Source organism: Pseudorca crassidens, chromosome 8 (assembly GCF_039906515.1).
Source record: "Pseudorca crassidens isolate mPseCra1 chromosome 8, mPseCra1.hap1, whole genome shotgun sequence".
In the NCBI taxonomy this organism is placed as follows: domain Eukaryota; kingdom Metazoa; phylum Chordata; class Mammalia; order Artiodactyla; family Delphinidae; genus Pseudorca; species Pseudorca crassidens.
The window spans coordinates 60,170,837-60,191,923 of NC_090303.1; the positions used below are offsets into that span (position 1 = coordinate 60,170,837).

At 42.6% G+C, this 21,087-nt stretch overlaps 1 protein-coding gene across 4 annotated transcripts in view; it reads right to left on the reverse strand.

Moving 5' to 3' along the window:
- Positions 1-21,087, reverse strand: part of TRIL (TLR4 interactor with leucine rich repeats) — a 138,768-nt gene that overhangs the window by 106,374 nt on the left and 11,307 nt on the right. For 3 of the 4 annotated variants that reach the window (XM_067746593.1, XM_067746594.1, XM_067746595.1), the window contains exon 2: positions 15,765-15,870. The gene's annotated coding sequence lies outside the window, so the exon portion shown is untranslated. Of the gene's footprint in view, positions 1-11,232; positions 11,303-15,764; positions 15,871-21,087 lie in introns of those variants that run through there. The other variant, XM_067746596.1, reaches the window with a different exon arrangement.

A 21,087-nucleotide genomic window follows, 5' to 3' on the forward strand; every position in this document is an offset into this window, starting at 1 on the left:
AAGTAGAAATAAACAAGGGCATGTTTATTCTATTAAGCGTATAAATCTTAAGGAAACCCAGCTGCTGTCCATCCCCAAGGCTTCTACAAATTTCCTGTTCATAATGCCTGACCTTCCAGGGTCTTTGTTATTTGTTTTTCTTTGTTTGTATGGCCTAAACTCAGAACTACATTAATAGCTCTAGTCTACAATTAAACTTCTGGGTCATTTGTTTTACCTAATTGTTAAGAGAAAGTCTAGTTCCCATAGTCTTGAATAAAATTTTATTTTATGGAAATAGAAAACACCCTTTGCAAAAAAAGTAATTATCTATCATGAATTCACCATCCAAGCTTGGGTGGGTTGATGTTTGAGCATTATATTTTGAGACAGGTAAATATATAACTGAAGCCCAAATGTAGATGTAAAGTTACTTTTAAAAATATCCTCCTTGAAGACGAGGTTTAACTCTGTAGATTTCTTTGTCTCCATTCTCTTGGTTTTCATATTTTATTTTTTAATAAAGCTACCCTCAAAAGCTTTATAGGATTACTAATTACCCAATGTCACCTATTGACAGAAGAAAGCCATTAGAATGGTCTCTAGTTACCTGAAATTCAGGTTGGCTTGCCAAAGCTCTTAAGGACAAATACATGCATTTGTTGGGCTGCTCCTGTCCCACGGGGTTAACTAAATGATCTGGAGGTGGGTGAGGATACAGGGGCCCTTGCAAAGCAGCGCTCTCCCCTGGGGAGGAAAGACATCCTGGGGATGTCCAGCTTAAAAAAAAACAAACAACAAATTATCTATATTTTTTCAGCTGAATCATATCTTTTCACGTAGCAACTCTTTTCAGGGCATTCATAAAACTCTTCTCGTCGGATATTTCTAGCTACAGGATGCTCTTTTTATTTAAAATGGAAGCAGCTTTGAATTCTCTCCGCAAAGAAGAGGCCCAGAACGCCGGCGGGAAGGAGCAAGGGGTCATGGGCTGCTGGGATGCGCAGGAGTGGGGTCGCAGGAAGGCCGGGTGGGGCTCGGGGAGGAACGGGCGCGGCTGGACGAAGGCGTCCACGTATCACAACGAGGCTGAGCCAGAAGCTACAGTGTTCTTTGCACCCGCCCACTTCCCCAGTCCCCTCCTTGGCTTCATTCTTAAAAGCAATTTCAGGAGCGCCTTTCTTCTGCGCGCTACAAAACGAAGTGGCCGCTAGAGGGCAATATGGTGCAAGACAAGAGCTTGGTCTCACCCCGAGGTGAAATTATAGCCATATAGATAAACAAAATAAAACAGACAGGTATTGTAAAGAAGTGTGCTGAGTATGCTTTCCAATCCTTCTTCTCCATACACTCCCCAAAATATCAAAAATTAAATGAGTGATAAAGTACTGTGGACGCTAATCCATCATTTTTTCTCCTAGGTTCTGAGAATTAGAAGGAATTTTAGACAAAATCTCAACTCTTCAACCTCGAAACAGTCTAATTTCTGGAAGCGCTCTCTGCTCATAAACCCAAATTACACGATCAAAGAAGTGGAACTCAACCAGGGGGGTTCTGCTTCTCAAAATGTCGATAGCGCAGAGGTTGAGGAATCCTGGTCCAAGGCGACAGCACAGCTTTTAGATGCATTTCTACCCAGGGATGTAATCTAGTCCTGCAGCATTTTAAACCAGGCACACTCTTCTTGTTGTCTATATGCATCTCCTATGCACTGTGCATCTGTTCCCTAAGTAGACCTGTCAGTGTGACTGAAATGTATTGAGCAGATAAGCTGGTTTTTCAGATCCTTGCCAGACCCGCGAGACCCCTCCACTGCACTTCACTCCTTCATCTCAGGAGTGATGAAGCGCTCGGGGAGCCCTCCATGTCCCCAGAAAAGCTGTCACCAGCTGCCCCCTCACCACACCCGGACTCCTGGGTCCTGGACTGACAGCAGTGGATCCCCTGGCCCTGCCCCTGCAGGTGGCCAAGCCAGTGGGCAGGAGATCAACTCTACCCCAAGGCACTCTGGTCTGGGTTTCCACCACTTGTCGTCTGCGTGACCTTAAACAAGTCACTGAACCTCACCTGTAAAATGGGGATGATAACAGCACCAGCCCCATAAGGGTGCTGTGAGGAGCAGATGAGCTAATATATGGAAAGCCCGGTAGGTCTGTAAACATGACGAGCATTTCCCTTCTCTCACCCATAGTGCACAATCCACTTTTTGTTTCTTCTCTCCCAGGGCTTCGCCCAAGTGCATGTGCAACTTCTGTCATTGTCTCATCATTTAACTGTTTAAAAAATACTTATTTTATATGTCATTGCTATATGTTTCACCTTATTATTAGCACTTTCAACTATTTTGCCCAGAGACAGTGCAGAGCAGTGATTGCAAACTTTAGCCCCAGAATGCCTGAGACTGAATCTCTCTCTGCCTGTCTCTAGATTTCTGACCTTGAACAAGTTACTTAACTTCCCTATGCCTCAGTCTTCCCATCTCTAAAATGGGTGTGATAACAGTGCCCATTGTTATAAGATTAAATTAATATTGTTAAAGTACTTGGCACAGTGCCTGGCACATAATAAGTACTAAATAAGATATATGTAAGTGAAAACAACAGTGATGAGGTTAATACTATTTCCCCAGTACCTGAAAACAGAACCCAAATGTGCCAGAATAACAAATGATGGAATAGCTGAGGCTAAACTTACAAGGCAAGAACTCTAGGGTCATCCATTCTCTGTGGCGGGGGGGCGGGGGCTTGAGGGGAAAGCTTCCTTTCCATCTACAAACATTTGTGTGCAGGAAATGCACGTTTGGTCCAATCCTCTAATTTTACCAAGAAGACAAATTGAGTACAACGTAGTCAGTGCTGCCTTGTTCAGAGGGAGGAAGACCAGGACCTGGGCTAGACCCGCAGCTGGCTGCCCTTCTCCCTCCATTTAGTGAGTTCCATAACGGTAGTATTGATCTGACACTGTTATGAACCTTCTCCGTGACTTGCAACCCAGCTTCCCCATAGCCTGAAGCAGCTTTATGTTTCTTACCATGTGGCCCTCCGAGGACGTTTGATGTCTCAGGGGCACAAAATTCAAAGTATCTAGAAAATAATAGCTGATTTTTTTTTCTTCTATCAGTGGGTTTCACCTCAAATAGAATACCATTAATACCACATAAAGAGAAATTAAAAGGAAATAAAATCAGTAAACACACTACAAGAAGGACATTATGGAATTGTTCTTTAAAACTCTGCTGTCCTGGGCTTCCCTGGTGGCGCAGTGGTTGAGAGTCCGCCTGCCGATGCAGGGGACACGGGTTCGTGCCCTGGTCCGGGAAGATCCCACATGCCGCGGAGCGGCTGGGCCCGTGAGCCATGGCCGCTGAGCCTGTGCATCCGGAGCCTGTGCTCCGCAACGGGAGAGGCCACAGCAGTGAGAGGCCCGCGTACCGCAAAAAAACAAACAAACAAAAAACTCTGCTGTCCTTCAAGGGTCACTCCAATAACACCCTGTACTTCCCAAATGCGTTTCGTATACTGCTGGCTTGTTTCTCTCTCCAGTCTATGAAATTTAAGGGCAGGGACTGTCACCATGAACTCTGTGCCCACAGCAGCCCGAGCACAGTGTCAAGCACACAGCAAATCTTACACATATCTGCTGCTGCCTTGCAAGATGATGTGGACCCAGGCCCAGGAGGACAGCATTTCCCGGAGTGTGGCATGTGGACCACTGCTCTCCCTCAGATTTTAAGTAGAAAGAGAGATGCTTTTAGATAGGACATGGACAAGGTATTAAACAACATTGAATTATATAATGAGAAAGCTATTCCTCTTTCATTCATCCTTCTATCTTTCTGATTCCTTCAGGGGGAAAGTTTCCATTTGTGCTAATATGTTTTAGGATGTCTTCAACTCTTCTTTCTCTCCCCTCCCCCCACCGCCAACATCTCAGACAAACTAAATAAACCTAAGAATCAGAATGTTTAGCAGGCAAAAATATCTACCAAGAATTTAATACACTGTCCTCATTACATCTGTTTATGACCATCCCTTATTCACAGCAAGTGACAACATCGGTTTTCCATTTTCCATCCTTGTGGCAGAAGCAGTTGTGCTTGGCAAATATCCCACAAAACTCTGCTCCCCTTCCGTCTGCAGTCAGGAGGGACCATGTGACTGACGTTTACCTGTGAGATGCGGGCGGAAACATCTGAGGAAACAGCAGACACGATCCTGCACACTCTGCACATTTAATCCTCAGAGCACACAAATGCAGAAACCGTTGTGTGATTATCCCCTTAACACCGATGAGAAAACCAAGACTTAGCTGGAGAGGGTGAGTGACTTCCTAGAAGTTACTAGAGTCACTCGGTCACTAAGTGGGGGGCCGGAACTCAAAGTCAAGTGCATGTGGGCATGGAGCCCGCAGCCACCACGCTTCCCTCCTCCCGGCAAGGACAGGCTGCTAGGGAAGGCAAGGTGTGGGTTGTTACTGACACTTCGATGTGGTTCTTTGGACTGTGACACAGCCCCAGATTTTTAAACTAAGTCTGGCTACACAGGGTTAATCTGAATTGGGCAGGGGTGGACAGGCATGCGACAGTCAGCACTGCCAGAGAGCACCACGCTACTTAGCAACGGGGAAAACAAGGGGCACGCCAGAAGGAAGGGAAATGAGCCTCAGGGGTGGGTGGAGGAAAGAGGGCAGGCGGGGGGAGGGGCTGGACCCTGCCGAATCTGGGAGGTTGTGAGCGGTATGGGCACTGTGGGCTTTGGCCCTTGCCAGTGAGGAGAGGATCCTGTGGGGAGGTCACCCCCACTGCCAAGGGCTTTCCTGTAAAGCAAGAAAGGCCCTGCTAGCCTTGGAGGATGACGAGGCCAGCAGAGCCGTCTGTTTTGACATCCAGACCCTATGTCTCTTTGGTGCTCTCTCCCTGGCCTTATGGAGGGTAGAGGTGATACCAGGATCTTGAACGTTTTAACCTGAATGCTATTCACTTAACCGATCTGAACACTTTCTCCTTATTCTTCTCAACCGGTCACTATGCTTATGAGGTGCCAAGGCCAAAAAGGAAGGCAGAAAACAGAAGTCCCTGGTCATCTAAGTTCAACTTAACCTCGGCATATAGGTGGCCTGCAGATGGTGAGCAGAGGAGCCAGCCCTCAAAGGGACTAGACTGTGGAAGCATGGCCTGAGGATGGGCCAGAGAGAGGACGCAACTGTCCAAAGCCAAAGTCTACTGCGACCCCTGACAGGAGAGAACTCCAGATTAGTAAGAAAGCCCCAAGGAAGGCCCGCCCATCCGGGAAAAAACTGGGCCGTTTCAAACTTCCAACTAAAATGTGTGAGGAGGTACAACGGATACCCCCATCCCTCCTTAGTGTGGGTTATTTCTGTTCTGTTACACAATTAGAGAGATGCAGAGAAGCTGCACCTCAAATACCTCCATGAAAATTGTATTATATTTCCAAGGAATTATTTTTAATTTTGTAAAGGGTGATAAAGATACTGTGTTTATATTTTTCTTTTTAAAAAGAGGCATTTTGAAGTAGGATAAGATGATGTGATGTCTGGGATAAGCTTTAAAATAATTCAACAAAGAATAAAAAAGAAAAAGGAGATGTTGCAAATCATTGATAATTGTTTATCTGAGTAATGAATCTTTGAGGCTTGTACTATCCCTACTGTTGTACTATCCCTACTACTTTTATGTGTGTTTGAAATTCATCGTGAAAAATAAAACGTATTCATGGAACAGACACCAAAAAAACTTGCCAATGTGCCCAGGATATATTCCTTTGGTTTGAGTAACTTCAAAACAGCTGAAACAAATTTCCACAAAACCTTCATGCCTAAAATCTCTGTGCTTTAACAGGCACTTTGTGAAAATTGATTAATCAGGTGATATTGTTATTAATGTAGGGAATTAGGGGAATGACAAGTGAAGAAAAATGTGTTTTTCAAAGAAAAAATAGAGGCTGGGTACCAGGAAGCTGGTAAAGGAGGATGTAAAGTGCAGAAACCACATTGTGGGTTTCAGGAAGTTGGCAGAATGTCTTCTCAAAGGAGTTCTCTGATGGAAATAAAGTACCACGGATGGAAGACCGGCATACCTGGGCACTACTCTGGTCCTTGCCACTAACTTGTTGTCTGTCTTTGGGCATCTCATTTGTGTATGTATTCATCAAACATCTGCAACACCAAGGTGGGGAGAAAGACCCAATGGCACCAGCTAGTCCTGGGCTGCTCAGCGTCTCTGGGAGAGGATGCTGACTAACCAGGCCCTGTTTAGCGTGGTCCAGTGCTGAGCGCGCACTATGGAAGGCATGATGGGGTTGTTGAGGCCCCAGGGGAATGCAGAGGGATGAAGAAGGGAGGGGCATGTGTGAAAAGGGGAGACAGGGTATTGTAGGGGGAAGGAACCGCATGAACAAATTTATGGAAGCGTGATACAGATCTTCACGGATCTTACACGGCTGGAGCGCAGAGTGTTTTAGGGAGGTGCCAGGGGACACAGCTAGAGAAGTAGGTGAGGCTCAGATCCATATGACAATTCACTCAACACGTAACTATTGAGTTCTTACTGTGTACCAGGCAGTGTGCCAGGGATGGGATACGGCAGCGAATAAGTTAGAGAAAAATACCCAACTTGGCAGAAATTACCTTGGCGCCGGTGAGGAAAGAGATCATAAAGGAGGCAAATGAAGATAAGAGTCTATCAACCAACAAGCTGACAAGCGCAGTGTGGTATCGAAACACACCAGTGGCGGGGGGCAGGGGCGGAATGAGGCGCGGGGAGACAGATAAGGAGTGTCAAGGGTGTTTGGTTTCAGTTTGAATATTTGAAACGTGTTCTGAAGGAAGAGAGGAATGAGGCTTGCTGGTAGCTGGGGGAAAAACATTCTGGAAAGAGCTTTTAGGACCTCGCATACTAAGAGGGAAACCTTTGTCCTCACAGCTATGGAAACAATGGATTTTAATCCAAGGATCCAAACAGTCAAATTTCAGTCTGTAGAGGACCATTTTCATAGTTCTATACGGCAGGTAGGTAGAAGGAGGCTGGGAGACCAATTGGGAAACAATTCCAGAAAAGACACTCTAAGGGTATAAATTAGCAGGAGTTGGGGAAGGGGGGTGCAGTGCAAGAACATACAGAGAAGAACTCCAAGTTGGTGGCATCCGTGTGACGCTGGCTGGGAAGGAGGAGGGAGGATGGAGGTTCCGATGACCCCTGTTCTGATTCTCACAGAGGCGAGGGCTATGGGGCATGTTTGAGTTGGCCACCTACTAACCTTGCCTGATCCTTGGTCACATGTCTTACCACCAGGGACACAGCTCTCACCAGGACAAGAAGGGCCAGTCCACACCCAGGGCTGCTAGCAGCCACCCTAGCACATGAAGGGTTACTCTTCCTGCCTGTGGTCAGCATCTCTCCACGTCACACAGCATGGCCTCACTCCCTGGGGAAGGATGCACCCACACCACCAGCTGGAAATCTTGCGTATTTTGAAAGGAACACCCTATCCTAAAAGGCACATTGCAATGAAAATTTCCAAGGAGAGGAGAATGCCACTGTGTCTGTGAACTACCAGAGCCACGTTTTGTTTACTGGGGCAGGCTGCTGTACAGTTCTGCTCCATTAGGCTAACTTGTTTTCAGATATAAATTAGAGCTGATGTCCCGAACCCACTGTGCTGCCTCTTCACACAAACACCCCGTTCCCTGGTGAATGAGTTAGCAGGTTTGGTAGATGCAGAAGATACGTCTTTGATTTAATATTCAAGCTAAACAAGAAAAGCCGCCCACTGGAGCACAGAAATAATGATGCAGTATAATAGCGAGTGGTCCACGCAAAAGCCACATGTCTGGGGCAGGTCAAAGGTCTAACTGCTTCCTGATGTGCCATTTGCTGTTACACTTTCTGCATCAAAAAGCACTTGGCCACTGAGAAGATGCAGCAGGAATCCTCCTGCCCCTGGGCCATATGCAGGAGTGCTCAAAGCGTAGGAATCACCCTGAGAGGCCTGTAGCCATCTGGGCAGGCAGGGCTGGTTAATATAAGCCCCCTCCATGGCTGTAATCACCTAGGATGGCAGAAGGTTCTCTGTCCCTGACATCTTTCCACACATCTGCCTGGTTACCACCACCACCACCACCACTGGTGACTTCATTAAGTTAAGGCAATGGCTCTTGACTAGGGGTCAACAGGACTGGCTACATATTTTGTTGGACCCAGTACAAAGGGAAAATACGGGGCCCTTTGTCCAAAAAGTAGGGAAAAAGTGCAGTTGAACTAAAGTATAATTTTTTTTCCTTCTTCTCTAGTCTCTGCCTCAACTTGTTATGGTATTATTAATTTGCTATTTAATGCCATGCTAAGTAAAGAAAAATTTAAAGAGTTCATGTGAATTTCACTGTTCATCTTCACACAATGCAATGCTAGTTTTAAAGGCAAATAGAAGTGCATTTAACTCATACATGAAACCATCAAAATTACACAGCTTCCGTTTCATAGCTCATGCATGCATATGTATTTCATTCTTACCAGAATGGCGGAAATGTTGCACAAAATGAACTCAAATCGCTTCTTGATCACAGGCTTTCTACCAATGCTCTCTGCCTTTTGCTTACTGAGAATTAAGGAAAGAAAAAGGAAATACAGGCTGTCCTGTCTTTCCCTTTCCTTCTCTGTTATTGTGTCCAGGGTAAGTAGTAGCCTCATACAGTTCATAATAACTGATCAGTGTTAGTTTCTTAGTTTTGACAGATGTATCATGGTTGCGTAAGATCATAACATCAGAGGGAAATAGGTTAGAGAACGTATGTGGGACCTCTCTGTACTACCTTTGCAACTTATATGTAAATCTAAAATTATTCCAAGATAAAAAGCTTATCAAAAAGAGAAAAGACTTTTGTAGCACACACCTTGTCAAGAATTACTGGGTTAAAAAGGAAAAAAAAAGCATTTAAGGCATGACAGCAGCATTTATCTAACTTGCCTGATAAGCTTCACCTGGGATGAATTCCTATACCCATTTCTAGAAGATTCTGATTTACTCGATCTGTAGTGGGTCCCAGGATCGGATTTTAAAAAATTTTTATTGGAGTATAGTTGATTTACAATGTTGTTACTTTCTGCTGTACATCAAGGTGAATCAGTTATACATACACATATATCAGGATGGGATTTTCAACAAGCCCTCAGCTGAGAAGTCTTAGCAGACAAATTCGGGAAATATCGCGTGAGAGTGCAGTGGAACTAGTATAGTTTTAAGAGTCAGGCGAACTTGGGGCCACACTCCAGCTGTGTGGCCTTTTCTTACCAGATTTTTTTACTTACCAGCTATGTGACCTTTTAAGCACTGACTTAACTTCTTAGAAAATTAGTAGTAATAGGGCCTTACCGTAGTAACATTTAAATGAAGTACCTACAAAAATACCTAGCACAGGGCTTGACACGCCATGTGTTATAATTGGCACAAACACCTTGTATTCTGATTTCTCCTTCTAAGGAGAACGTGAGGTTAATGAACTGTGACCATAGTTCTTTAAACACGTTACACCAAGACCCATGCCTTTTTTCCAGAAGATAACTTAACACCAAGAAAATAGGGGGTATAGTCTCTTCTTCAAGTGTCCTTTATTTAGAGATTGGCTTGCTCGTTCATTTTCTGGTAGACAATAGAGAGACAGCTGCCCTTCATCGTGCCAAATGACAAGAGAGTCAGACTGGACATGTCCACAGGCTTCTGCCCTGAGGGAAGGTCGCTTGCACAAGCACAGCTGTGGCAGGAGCAGAACCCTCTGTGTGTCCTCCTTCCCCACCGGCCACCCCAGTGCAGGCCCCAGCACAGCTGGGGCACTGGAGGAAATCCCTCCTTTGACAGAGGCCAAGAAGCAGTGTGGGTAAAACATGAACACTGCTTAGCGCTATATCTCATGGGAAATAAAAAGACAGTGAAATCCTTTGGCTGCCTTTTGTCTCCGGATGTCCTGAAGCTTCTGGTCTGTTTATGATGGAAAGAACTGCCCCCTAATTGAGACAAGCCCTAAGGTAGTGTGCCACAAAATGCTGGTTCTCTCACCCCTGATAAAATAATACATTAAATTTGTATCATGTCTGCACATCTTAGAGAAAAATCCTTCATGGTGCTGAGAAGAGGGACATGTCGCAGGCATTGGCCAAGAAGCAAATGAGGTGAAGAGGTAATGAAGATTTGAAGCTTAAGAGGTAACATCCACAAACAACAAGGTCCTACTGTATAGCACAGGGACTATATTCAATATCCTGAGATAAACCACAATGTAAAAGAATATGAAATATATAGATATATATCTGAATCACTTTGCTGTACAGCAGAAATTAATACAACATTGTAAATCAACTAGACTTCAATAAAAAAGTTTTTTAAATAAAAAATGTTTTTTAAAAAAGAGGCAGCACCTGGCACAAGGTCTTATAGAGAGGACACATGCAAGATCTCGGGGGGAGACCAAAAGGGAAACGGAGGGTCATCCTTTATAGAAGGTTTCCCCTTCTACAGTAAGACCGCCCTCGATGCCAGGGCTATTCTAACCATCCTATCGACACATATGTAATGGGGCCTACGTATTCCAAGTCTCACGATAGATAGCCATTCATGACCCTGTTCTCAGATGCCATCCAAGCCCAAGGAAATGTTAGATGGTAATGTTGTAGTTTACACACACACACACACACACACACACACACAAACCTACTGAGAGCAGCCAAAGTAAAAAGGGAGACTTTACTGGGAGACCCTAAGGGTTCCCAATGAAGGGCAATCAGGCTTCACAAGGGTCTGAAAATAGGAAGTGGATAGTCACTCCGAATCAAGGAAGTGCCTCGCCTGGCTCTCCAGGGATGGGCAGTCTCTGGTATCTGCTTCCCTCACCGTCTCTGATTCACGGCAGAATTCCCCCACCCCCTCGCTTTCTACCTCTCTGGACACATGGCTGAAAATGGTGCCCCCGAACTCCAGAGCTCTGCCTTCTCCAAGCTCCAGCCCAACCCAACAACCAGCCCACTTTCCGGTTCCTGGAGCAAGAGTCTACTGTGCCCAGCTTGGGCCATGAGTTGACCTGCCTTGTGGGGTCTCGTAAACTAAGCACGATCCGCACTCACAGTCCTTCCTGTGCTATGGGAGGTCAGGAGCAACTCTCCAGGAAAGGGGCTTGGTCTCAGTAGATACCTCAAAGGACATTTACTGCAGGTGAAAATGTCGTGCTGCTAAGTCAGAAATTTCTTCTAGCACCTTTGCCCTCTTTTTCATATCTCCTCTGTTCATCAGTTCTGTGTTGCACACTAGGATGTTGGCATCTGGATGAGAAAGGAAATAAAGTGAAGGAAGATAGCAATGACAAACCATTTTAACTTAAAGATTATCTGCGAAACAGAGATATCCAGACTGCCTGCAATGTTTTTTTCTCACTTCATGCGCTTGAAATTCATATTGGAGCAGAAACGTCAGTCAATTCTGCAAGTTCCGCTTATGGCATGGAGGAGGGAAAAGGTGCCTTTTCCCCAGGAGTGGCCTTCCAGGCCACAACTCACAGGCGGAAGGCACAAACACGGGAGGCTATAAACTGCTCACAAAGGAAGAAAGGCAGAGTGGAAAGGATAGGAATGAAAAAGGATCTGAGGGCAGGAAGGCTGGTTCAAATTAATGAGACAATGCGAGCCTTGACATTCTTGATGGATGTCAGTGGTTAAGTGCTAGCCGGACCTTCTGAGGTTACAACCTCCATTCAAACCTCAGCCCAGGACGGCAACCTGAAACCCAAGGCCATGGGCAGCGAGCATCTGTGAGCCCGGCATGGATTAGTGCCGTGGCCTTGGGAGGCCCCTCCAGGCGGCTGCTTCCTCCCTGTGTACCAATTACCCCCCAAGCCAGGTGTGCTCTGGGGGGGGGGCGACAATAATACCAAGTAATTAAGACAAAATGTTCTTGGCTGTGTCTCAGGCATATTCCTTGTGACAAGAACAAAGGGTTAGTTGATGAACTAATTTTTGGTGGGGGAAGCAGCAGCATCTATTATTAAATGAATGCTTAGAATTTTTGTTTGTTTGTTTTTCAATAGCCCCATTATAATTTCAGTTCAGATACTCCAAAGCTCATGTTTCCTAATTTATTATCGCTTGCTACAGTCCTCTGGGATCCAGTAATTGAATTTTACTGGCGTCATTACCATATCCACAAACAAGCGAGTCTTCCTGAACTAAATCAGTCAAAGCCTGTTGGCTGACCCACAGGAGATGTGCCCAGGGTGGGAGCTGATCTCAGCATAGAAAGGCGGGCATGTTTCCCTGGCCAGGGAGACTGGTTACTGCTGGGTGCCAGGGAGGCTGCACGTGGTCAGCTCTGAACATCTGAGGGAGAAGTAGGAGCAGAAGAAAAGAAAAATAGGAGGCTCCAAAGACCAGACCCCTCAAATAACCAGGTTATTATCCCACTGCAGTCCAAAATAGATGAGCGCTGAGAGGCGGGATCTACATACTTGGTTGAGAACCAGGAAATTCCACAAGGAGATGTTGAAATTCCATCTTAAAAAAAAAAGCAGATCGGCAGCCTACATCCTCTCCTTTTTACATCCAAAACAGGAAAATAAAAATCATAACCTTAGATGCATTTTAGGGCTACATGGACACATGGTGATCATCTATATAAATCCAGTCTCCTCATTTTACACAGGATGCTCATAGGAAAAAAAAAAAAAGAATTCTTATCTCAGTGCGATATTTAAGATTTGTTTTTTAAAAATCCACGTCTTTCAAAGATTTACCTTCAAAAACTTAGGGCAGGACTTCCCTGGTGGCACAGTGGTTAAGAATTCACCTGCGAATGCAGGGGACATGGGTTCGAACCCTGGTCCAGGAAGATCCCACATGCCATGGAGCAACTAAGCCCGTGTGCCACAGCGACTGAGCCCATGTGCCACAACTACTGAAGCCTGGGCGCCCTAGAGCCTTAGAGCCTGTGCTCTGCAGCAAGAGAAGCCACCGCAATGAGAAGCCCGTGCACCGCAACTAGAAGAAGCCTGCGTGCAGCAACGAACACCAACGCAGCCAAAAATAAATAAATAAATAAATTTATTGAAAACAAACAACAACAACAAAAAAAAACCTTAGGGCAGCAGGGAGGCGGAGTGCAATGAATACAGACAGAAATCAACTGCTACTTGATGGCTATAAGCCCCCGGGCAAGTTGCTGAACTCTAAGGCTTGATTCCTTCATCTGGAAAATGGGAATAATCATATTATTGGCTTCTCTGAGTACGGACATAATGCATACAAGATATCTCACAAAGCATCCGGCGCCCAGTCTTAGTGAAACATCATTCTACCTTGGCATTTGTTAAGGAAATAGATCACTTATTTTGAAAACACTGTACTACTAGGAAAATGAGTTGCTGAAAGGATAGGACTGTTTTGATGGACCTGATCCTTCTCGAATAGTTCCCACTATATTTGAGAGCCCAGGAAAGGAGAAAGGCCCCTCAGGTGAGCATCACCAAATTTATGAAGGCACCGGGCAAAGACTTTGGGTAATTTTGTCTGGGTGGCTGAAATACACACCACTGGGAGTTTGCAAAAGCTATGGGGACTTAGGTGCTCTGACCCACAGATCATATTTCAACTCAGATACCGCCTGTGTCCTCAAAAACACGACTATCCCAATGCACAATTAGGGAATCCTACTACCTCTCCCCACAGGCTTCAGTCTCCCAGGTCCTGATTTTTTGTCAGAAGAAAAAAAGCAACTGCTCCACCATTTCCTCCCCTGTTTCCATGTCCCTTCCCTATATCCTTTAAGTAATAATCAAGAAAAATACTCCCAACTAAATCAACCATCAACACGTTGAATTCTGTTAGGGGCTGAGTTGTGTCTCCCCCTTGACCCCAAAATTCAGATGTTCAACTCCTAACCCCCAGGACCTTAGAACGAGACGTTATCTGGAAATTGGGTCACCGCAGTTGTCATTACTGTTAAGATGAGGTCATATGGAAGTAGGGTAGGCTTTTTCTTCAGTAGGACTGGTGTCCTCATAAAAGGGGGGAATTTAGACACAGGCAGAATGGCACACGAGGATTAAGTCAGAGGTCAGGCTGATGCACCTACAAGCCACGGAAAACCCAAGATTGCCCGAAAACCACGAGCAGCTAGGAGATAGGTGTGGAGCTGGTTTTCCCCACAGCCCTCAGAAGGAATCAACCCTGCTGACACCCTGATCTTGGACTTACAGTCTCCAGAACTATGAGAAAAGACAGCTCTGTTGTTTAAGCCAGCCAGTCCACGGTACTTTGTTACAGCAGCCCCAGCAAAGCAAAACACATGGCAACCCCTTTGTTACGGAAATAAAGCCTCTTTTACCTCCTCAACCTTGTTCCAGGACCACTGTGACCTGAGCACCTAGCGCCCTGCTACCCACACCCCCTTCTCCACAACACCTTCATGGAACAGGCTTGGTGGTGTCTGTGAACTCAGGTCCCAGAGTTTGCCTCTAAACTCCAGGCCAGGAAGCAGTTAGTACCATGCTGGTGTAGGGGGCTGGGGGGAGACAGCACCAACACCATCCAAGGTCACATCCCTCACCCCTGGCCTCCCCTCATCAGATGGCTATCATAGCCTGAGAGATGATAACACAGATTACCCATGTTTTGCAGCCTTATTCAGCTCCCTTATAAGGGAGAACTATGCCCCTAGAACTCTTGCAAACTGGAGTAGCTATTATAAATCTGAGCTTGCAGATGAGAGACTGATGTCATCCTCTCTTTTCAGTAAAAATAGAAAAAAGTTAAAAGAGGAAAGAAAATGCAAGAAACCATCTCTAGCTCCCCACCCCCCTCTCTTATCAACACACACACACACACACACACACACACACACACACACACACACCCCACCTATACACACAAATTCTTTTCCACTAGCTTGTGTCTCCTTTTATGGATGTGTATTCACAAGAACACACATACTGGTTTCTGTCCCCTGGGGTAATGATGATAAATATGCCAAGGTCAGCAGCTCCATCAGCCATGGAAGCTGCTCGCTCTGGCAACTGCAGATAATCATTTACCTGGTGAGACTGGTTGCCTATACGACAATTCATGCTTCACCATATCGCTGAAATGTCCCTTATCTCACAAAAACACTTGTCTTATTGTGTCTTTCTGGTGCACAAAGAAATTCATAATGATTGTTTTGCTTTGGATTTTTTTTTAAAAGTCTTAGTCATGATTTTGTGGGGAAGAAGTTACTAGAAAACGGGGACTAGGTGGAAAATAACATCAGTGTGTTGACAAAAATATTCTGTTCCATATCCTAGAAAGCAAAAACTCAGGCTTCAGTAGATCCAAAAGATCTTCGATGGAAAACTCCTCCTAGCCTAACTCTCTTCTAATAGGACTAATGCTTAAAATTAAAAAAAAAAAAAAAAATCCACCAGCTTTTATTGAGAAACTACTATGTGAAATGCACCATATTAGATGATAGGAATACCAACATAAATAAGACACAATTCCAGATTTATTCTAAGCAACATGAAATCTGTACATAGTACACAAAGGGAAGAAATGTATGTTAAATTTCCCAAATGTTCACTGTTTGAGAACTATGCTCCTATATTAAAGGTAGAAAAAGTAGAATCATATGGTACCCTGAGTCAAATATACCATCTTAGAGCACCCATCAGTTTTCAACCATTGCTATATAAATGGACATTTGGATGGAATTACAGCTATTAAATGACTTGCCCTGATACACCGAGTGTATATGACTTACGTGAACAGTCTGGCATGTGTGTCTCAGTGGGAAAGGTTGAATAGCTGCCTTGCAGCACTCGTTAATAAGCAGGTATCCAGGAACACTACTTTAAGCTCGCCAGGCTCTGTGGAGACACAAAGAGAAATGCAAGCTGGGATTTTTGTCCTAAGGGAGCTCACAAACCAGTGGAAAGAACTAACCTCACAGCATAAGACAGTGACCCACCCATGTCAAGACAGAAGGAAGCGTTTGTGGCTGTGAGATGGACTACCTGTCTCTCATTAAATATTTACAGATGAATCATGTAACTCTGGGTATTGTCCTTGACGTATAGTACAGATTAAGAAAAAGAGGCATAAATAAAGGCCAAACTACTTACAGATGATTTTTAAAGTGTTGTATTACGGAAGAAAAGAAACGTTTGCAGTGAACCTTGAGAACAATCCCCTGATGTTTTATCAGTTGTCCTGTGTGCATGCAAGGCCCCAGAGCGTCAGGACTGACAGCTAGGACTCGAGCCAGCCTGGCTTCCCATCGAGACTCAAACACCTCCCCACTCAGGGATCTTGGTCTGAACGTATAACTTCTCTGTGCCTCCATCTCTTCACCTCTAACGTGAGGATAGTAATGGTACCTACCTCAGAGAGTTACTGTGAGGACTGAATGAATCAGTGTAGGGAAAGCTCTTAAAATAGTGCCTGAAACAAAACTAAACGCCCTCTGTCCCCAAATAGTCAACACTTGAGTCTTACATACTCGCTTTATGCAACACTCACTTTAAGTCTTTACATACAGGAAATAATACAGATATAAAACCATATAGCACAGGGAGATCAGCTTGGTGATTTGTGACCACCTAGAGGGGTGGGTTAGGGAGGGTGGGAGGGAGATGCAAGAGGGAGGGGATATGGGGATATATGTATATGTATAGCTGATTCACTTTGTTATAAAGCAGAAACTAACACACCATTGTAAAGCGATTATACTCCAATAAAGATGTCAAAAAAAAAAAAAAAAGATTTAGACAGGAGAGTCTGGAAGGCAAAAAACGGAGAGTGCATTGCATCTTAAACCAGACAGCTGCTGGATACTGGAGTTAGCTCTTAGAAAAGAGCTCAGTGAAAATAACTGAAGACGGAAGACTAAGTGCCTTTTGGATCTTGCCTAGTTGCTGTTACTGTGTAGCACTTTGGAAGAAAAATATTGTGAAAATTTACTAAATAAAAAAAGCTTTGGCAATGTAAAAAAAAAACAAAGATAAAAATCTCGAATAGAGCATCTCCCTTCTGTAAGATATTCCACGTTGTCAGTTAATAATAGGCAATATTAAAACTAAGTTTTTTTATTTTCTCTGTGACAATGAGCTATTCTTTGTCTATCTAAAATTTTGAGATCTGGTGATTATTACACAGTATCAGGTTTGCACAATCCTTGCCAGGAGTGGGGCATCTGTGGATTATTCCACTAAACAAGAATCCTACTGTATATAATTCTTTGTGTTCCTTCTCCATCAGTTTGGTTTCAGGTTAAGTATTTGTTTAGAGTTCAATGTGAACAATAGAAAGGCACTGGCTTTTACAAGACAGGCCTTCTTCCTAAGCAAATGAAGTATATAGTAAAATGTCTAATTGAGAATTCATGATACCATGATTGATGATGTTCTCAAGTTGACACTGAAAGCCCCAAACATAGGGCTTTAAAAAGTACACAACTCTTCACTCTCCTTCACTTGAACTCTTTCCGATGCTACCTGCATGTAATCCAATTCATAGAGCTGTTCATTTCAAAAGAAATCTCACATTAATCTTATTTGGAAAGGAGTCTCCATGTTTTATATAATGTTGGGGGGTTAAGAGTTAAGTAAAAATAAAACATATTCCTGGGTGCTAATTTGCATTATATTAACATAAATTATTACACAAACTTAACTTAAAAACATCCAGGTGTATAAAATCTCCAAAAACACAGTCTGTCAAATCAAGGAAATTTCTTATTTACTACACATAATAAATGCTTCTGAAAATAAACAATTTAAAAAATCAAGGTTAAACATGCTGTTTGACAAATAAATCTGCATATGACTGAATAAATTTGAAGTCTGTGGTGCACTAATAGCAACAAGAAAATCCAAACTCAGCTCAAATACTGACTTAGTTGATTGAATTCTTCACTGGTATAGCCTAACAGAAGAAGAGTTGTATCCACTTCTGGGCATAAATACTATTTGTCTCCGTCTTGCATATTCTTCTGACATGATGTCTAGCTTTCATTTATAAGACTTATAAAGCTCAGAAGAAGAAAGCATGATAAAACAGCCTATTGCTTAAATATAAAGCAATCAATAAAACTAGACTCAGATGCCTAGATGTTGAAACTATTAGACAGAGACTTTACTACAACTAAGAATTAACATATTAAAAGATCTAGTGGAAAGTTACACGACACAAATGAACAGATATGGAATTTCAACAGAGAGGAGCATTTTTAAAAAGAAACCAGGGCTTCCCTGGTGGCACAGTGGTTAAGAATCCGCCTGCCAATGCAGGAGACACGGGTTCGAGCCCTGGTCCGGGAAGATCCCACATGCCATGGAGCAACTAAGCCCATGTGCCACAACTACTGAAGCCCGCATGCCCTAGAGCCCGTGCTCCGCAACAAGAGAAGCCACCGCAATGAGAAGTCTGCACACCACAGTGAGGAGTAGCCCCACTCGCCGCAACTAGAGAAAGCCCGTGTGCAGCAATGAAGACCCAGTGCAGACAAAAATACATACATACATACATACATTAATTTTAAAAAGCATTTATTAAAAAAAAAAAAAGAAACCAAAGAAAATGCTAGGGAAATAAAAAGGTATCAGGGATGAGTAATTCCTTGAAGGGCTAATTAGCAGACTAGAACCAGTTGGAAAAAGATTAGTAAACTTAAGGATAGGCCAATAGAGATTATCTAAACTGAATTACAAAGATTTTAAACATGTAAAAGAAAAAGGAGTACAGAATATCCAAGAGGTACATAGCACAATAACAAGTGGTCTAACATACATGTAATTAGATTTCCAGGTAAAAGAGAGAAGGAAACCAGAGCAGAAGAAATATTTGAAAAACTATTTCAAATGGCTAAGAATTTCCTAAAACTACTGAAAGACAACCACAGATGCAAGAAGCTCAGAGACCTACAGTTTGAACAATGTTTAAAACACATGGACACATCACAAGCACACTGCTGAAAGACAACTTAAAGAGAAAAATCTTGACTGCAGCTAGAACAAAGACAGACATTATATAGAGAAACCGATGTAATTAGAGCAGACCCCTTGCCAAAAGCTAAGCAAGCTAGAAGACAATAGAGAAACATTTCTAAAGTACTGAAAGAAAAAAAAGTCAGTGAAGAAATCTCTACACCCCCAAAGAAATATTTCAGAAAATAAAGACATTTTCTCAAAACAAAAGACAAGATAATTCATTGCCAACAGAACTACAAGAAATGTTAAAGGAAGTTCTTCAGGTAGAAGGAAACTGGGACTTACTCTCATAATTATAGAGTACGAGAAATGATTTTTTTAAATAAGAATATATGTATGTATTATAAAACATATAATGTTATATATAAGTACATATATTATTTTATATAAACATATATATAATTTCCCCCAAAGAAAACTGAACTGGCTATATTTTTAGCAAGGATAAAGAGAGACATTACATAATGCAAAGGGTTTGTTAGATAATAAGAAAAAACAATCCAAAATAGAGCTTCAAAATACACAAAAACAATTGAGATAACTGAAAGGAACAGACAAATCCACATTATATTGGAGACTTCAACATTTCCTTCTCAGTAATAGAGCAGATAGACAAAAGAAATCAGCAACGAAATAGAAGAGCTGAACAATACTATCAACCAGCCGTATTTACTTTACATTTATTAGATACTTTACATAAAATAGCAGAATATATATTCTTTTGATGTGCACATGGAACGTTTATCAATATAGAAAATATTCTGGGCCATAAAACAAATTTCGACAAGTGTAAAAGAATTGAAATCTCTGACCACAAAGGAATCAAACCAGAAATCAACAACAGAATGATATCTGGAAGATCTCCAAATATTTGGAAATTAAACAACACACTTCTCAGGAGAAGCCATAATGGAAATCAGAAAATATTTTCAGTTGAATCAAAATTGAAATACAACATAACAAAATTTGTGGGGAAACTGATAGCCTTTATAGTACTAAATGACTATATTAGTAGAACAAAAAAGGTCACAATGATCTAAAGTTTTTACATTAAGCAACTAGAAAAAGAAGAGATCCAAAGCAAGGAGAAAGTTGAGAATGATGATGACGATAAGAGCATAAATCAATAAAACTGAAAAACAATAGTCAATGACATCAAAAGCTGACTCTTTGTAAAGATCAGTAAAATTGACAAACCTTTAGCCAAACCTAAAAGGAGAAGACACAAATTTCCAATATCCAAAATGAAATAGGGGACATCACTATAGATTCTACTGATATTAAACGAATAATAGGAGAATAATCTAAACAGCTTTATGCCAATAAACTTGATAACTTTGATGAGATGGGCAAATTCCTTGAAAGACATAAATGACCAAAGCTTATTCAATAATATTAGATAATCTGAAGAGTCCTATATCTATTTAAGAAATTTAATTCGTCGTTAAAAACCTTCCCACAAAGAAAACTTCAGGCAAAGAAGTGAACCACCAACATTTAAGGAAGAAATAATGCATATTCTACACAAGCTCTTTCAGAAAATAGAAATGGAAGAAACGGTGCTCACTTTATGGAGCTAGCATTGCTCTGGCACCAAAACCACACACAGACATTACAAGAAAAGAAAACTAGAAACAAATACTCATTATGAACATAAATGAAAAAATTCTTCTTCACAAAACATGGAGAAGTTGAAACTAGCAATACATAAAAATGATAACATATCATGACTAAGTGGGATTCATCCTAGAAATTTGTGATTGGTTCAGCTCAAATATAATCAATGTTAATTCACCATATCCACAAACTAAAAAGGAAAATAGTATGATCATTTCAATAATGGAGAAAAAGCAACTGACAAAACTCAACATACTTTCATGATAAAAACTCAGCAAACTAACTTCCTCATTCTGATAAAGGGATCCTGTTAATATATAAAATCTTGAGCTGACATCATACTTAATGTCAATGATTGACTGTTTTCTCCCTAAGATTAGCAATGAGTCAAGAAAACCTTATCTCACCACCTCTATTCAACATTGGGTTGCTGTTTCTTTTTTCTTTTTTTTTCGGTACGCGGGCCTCTCACTGTTGGGG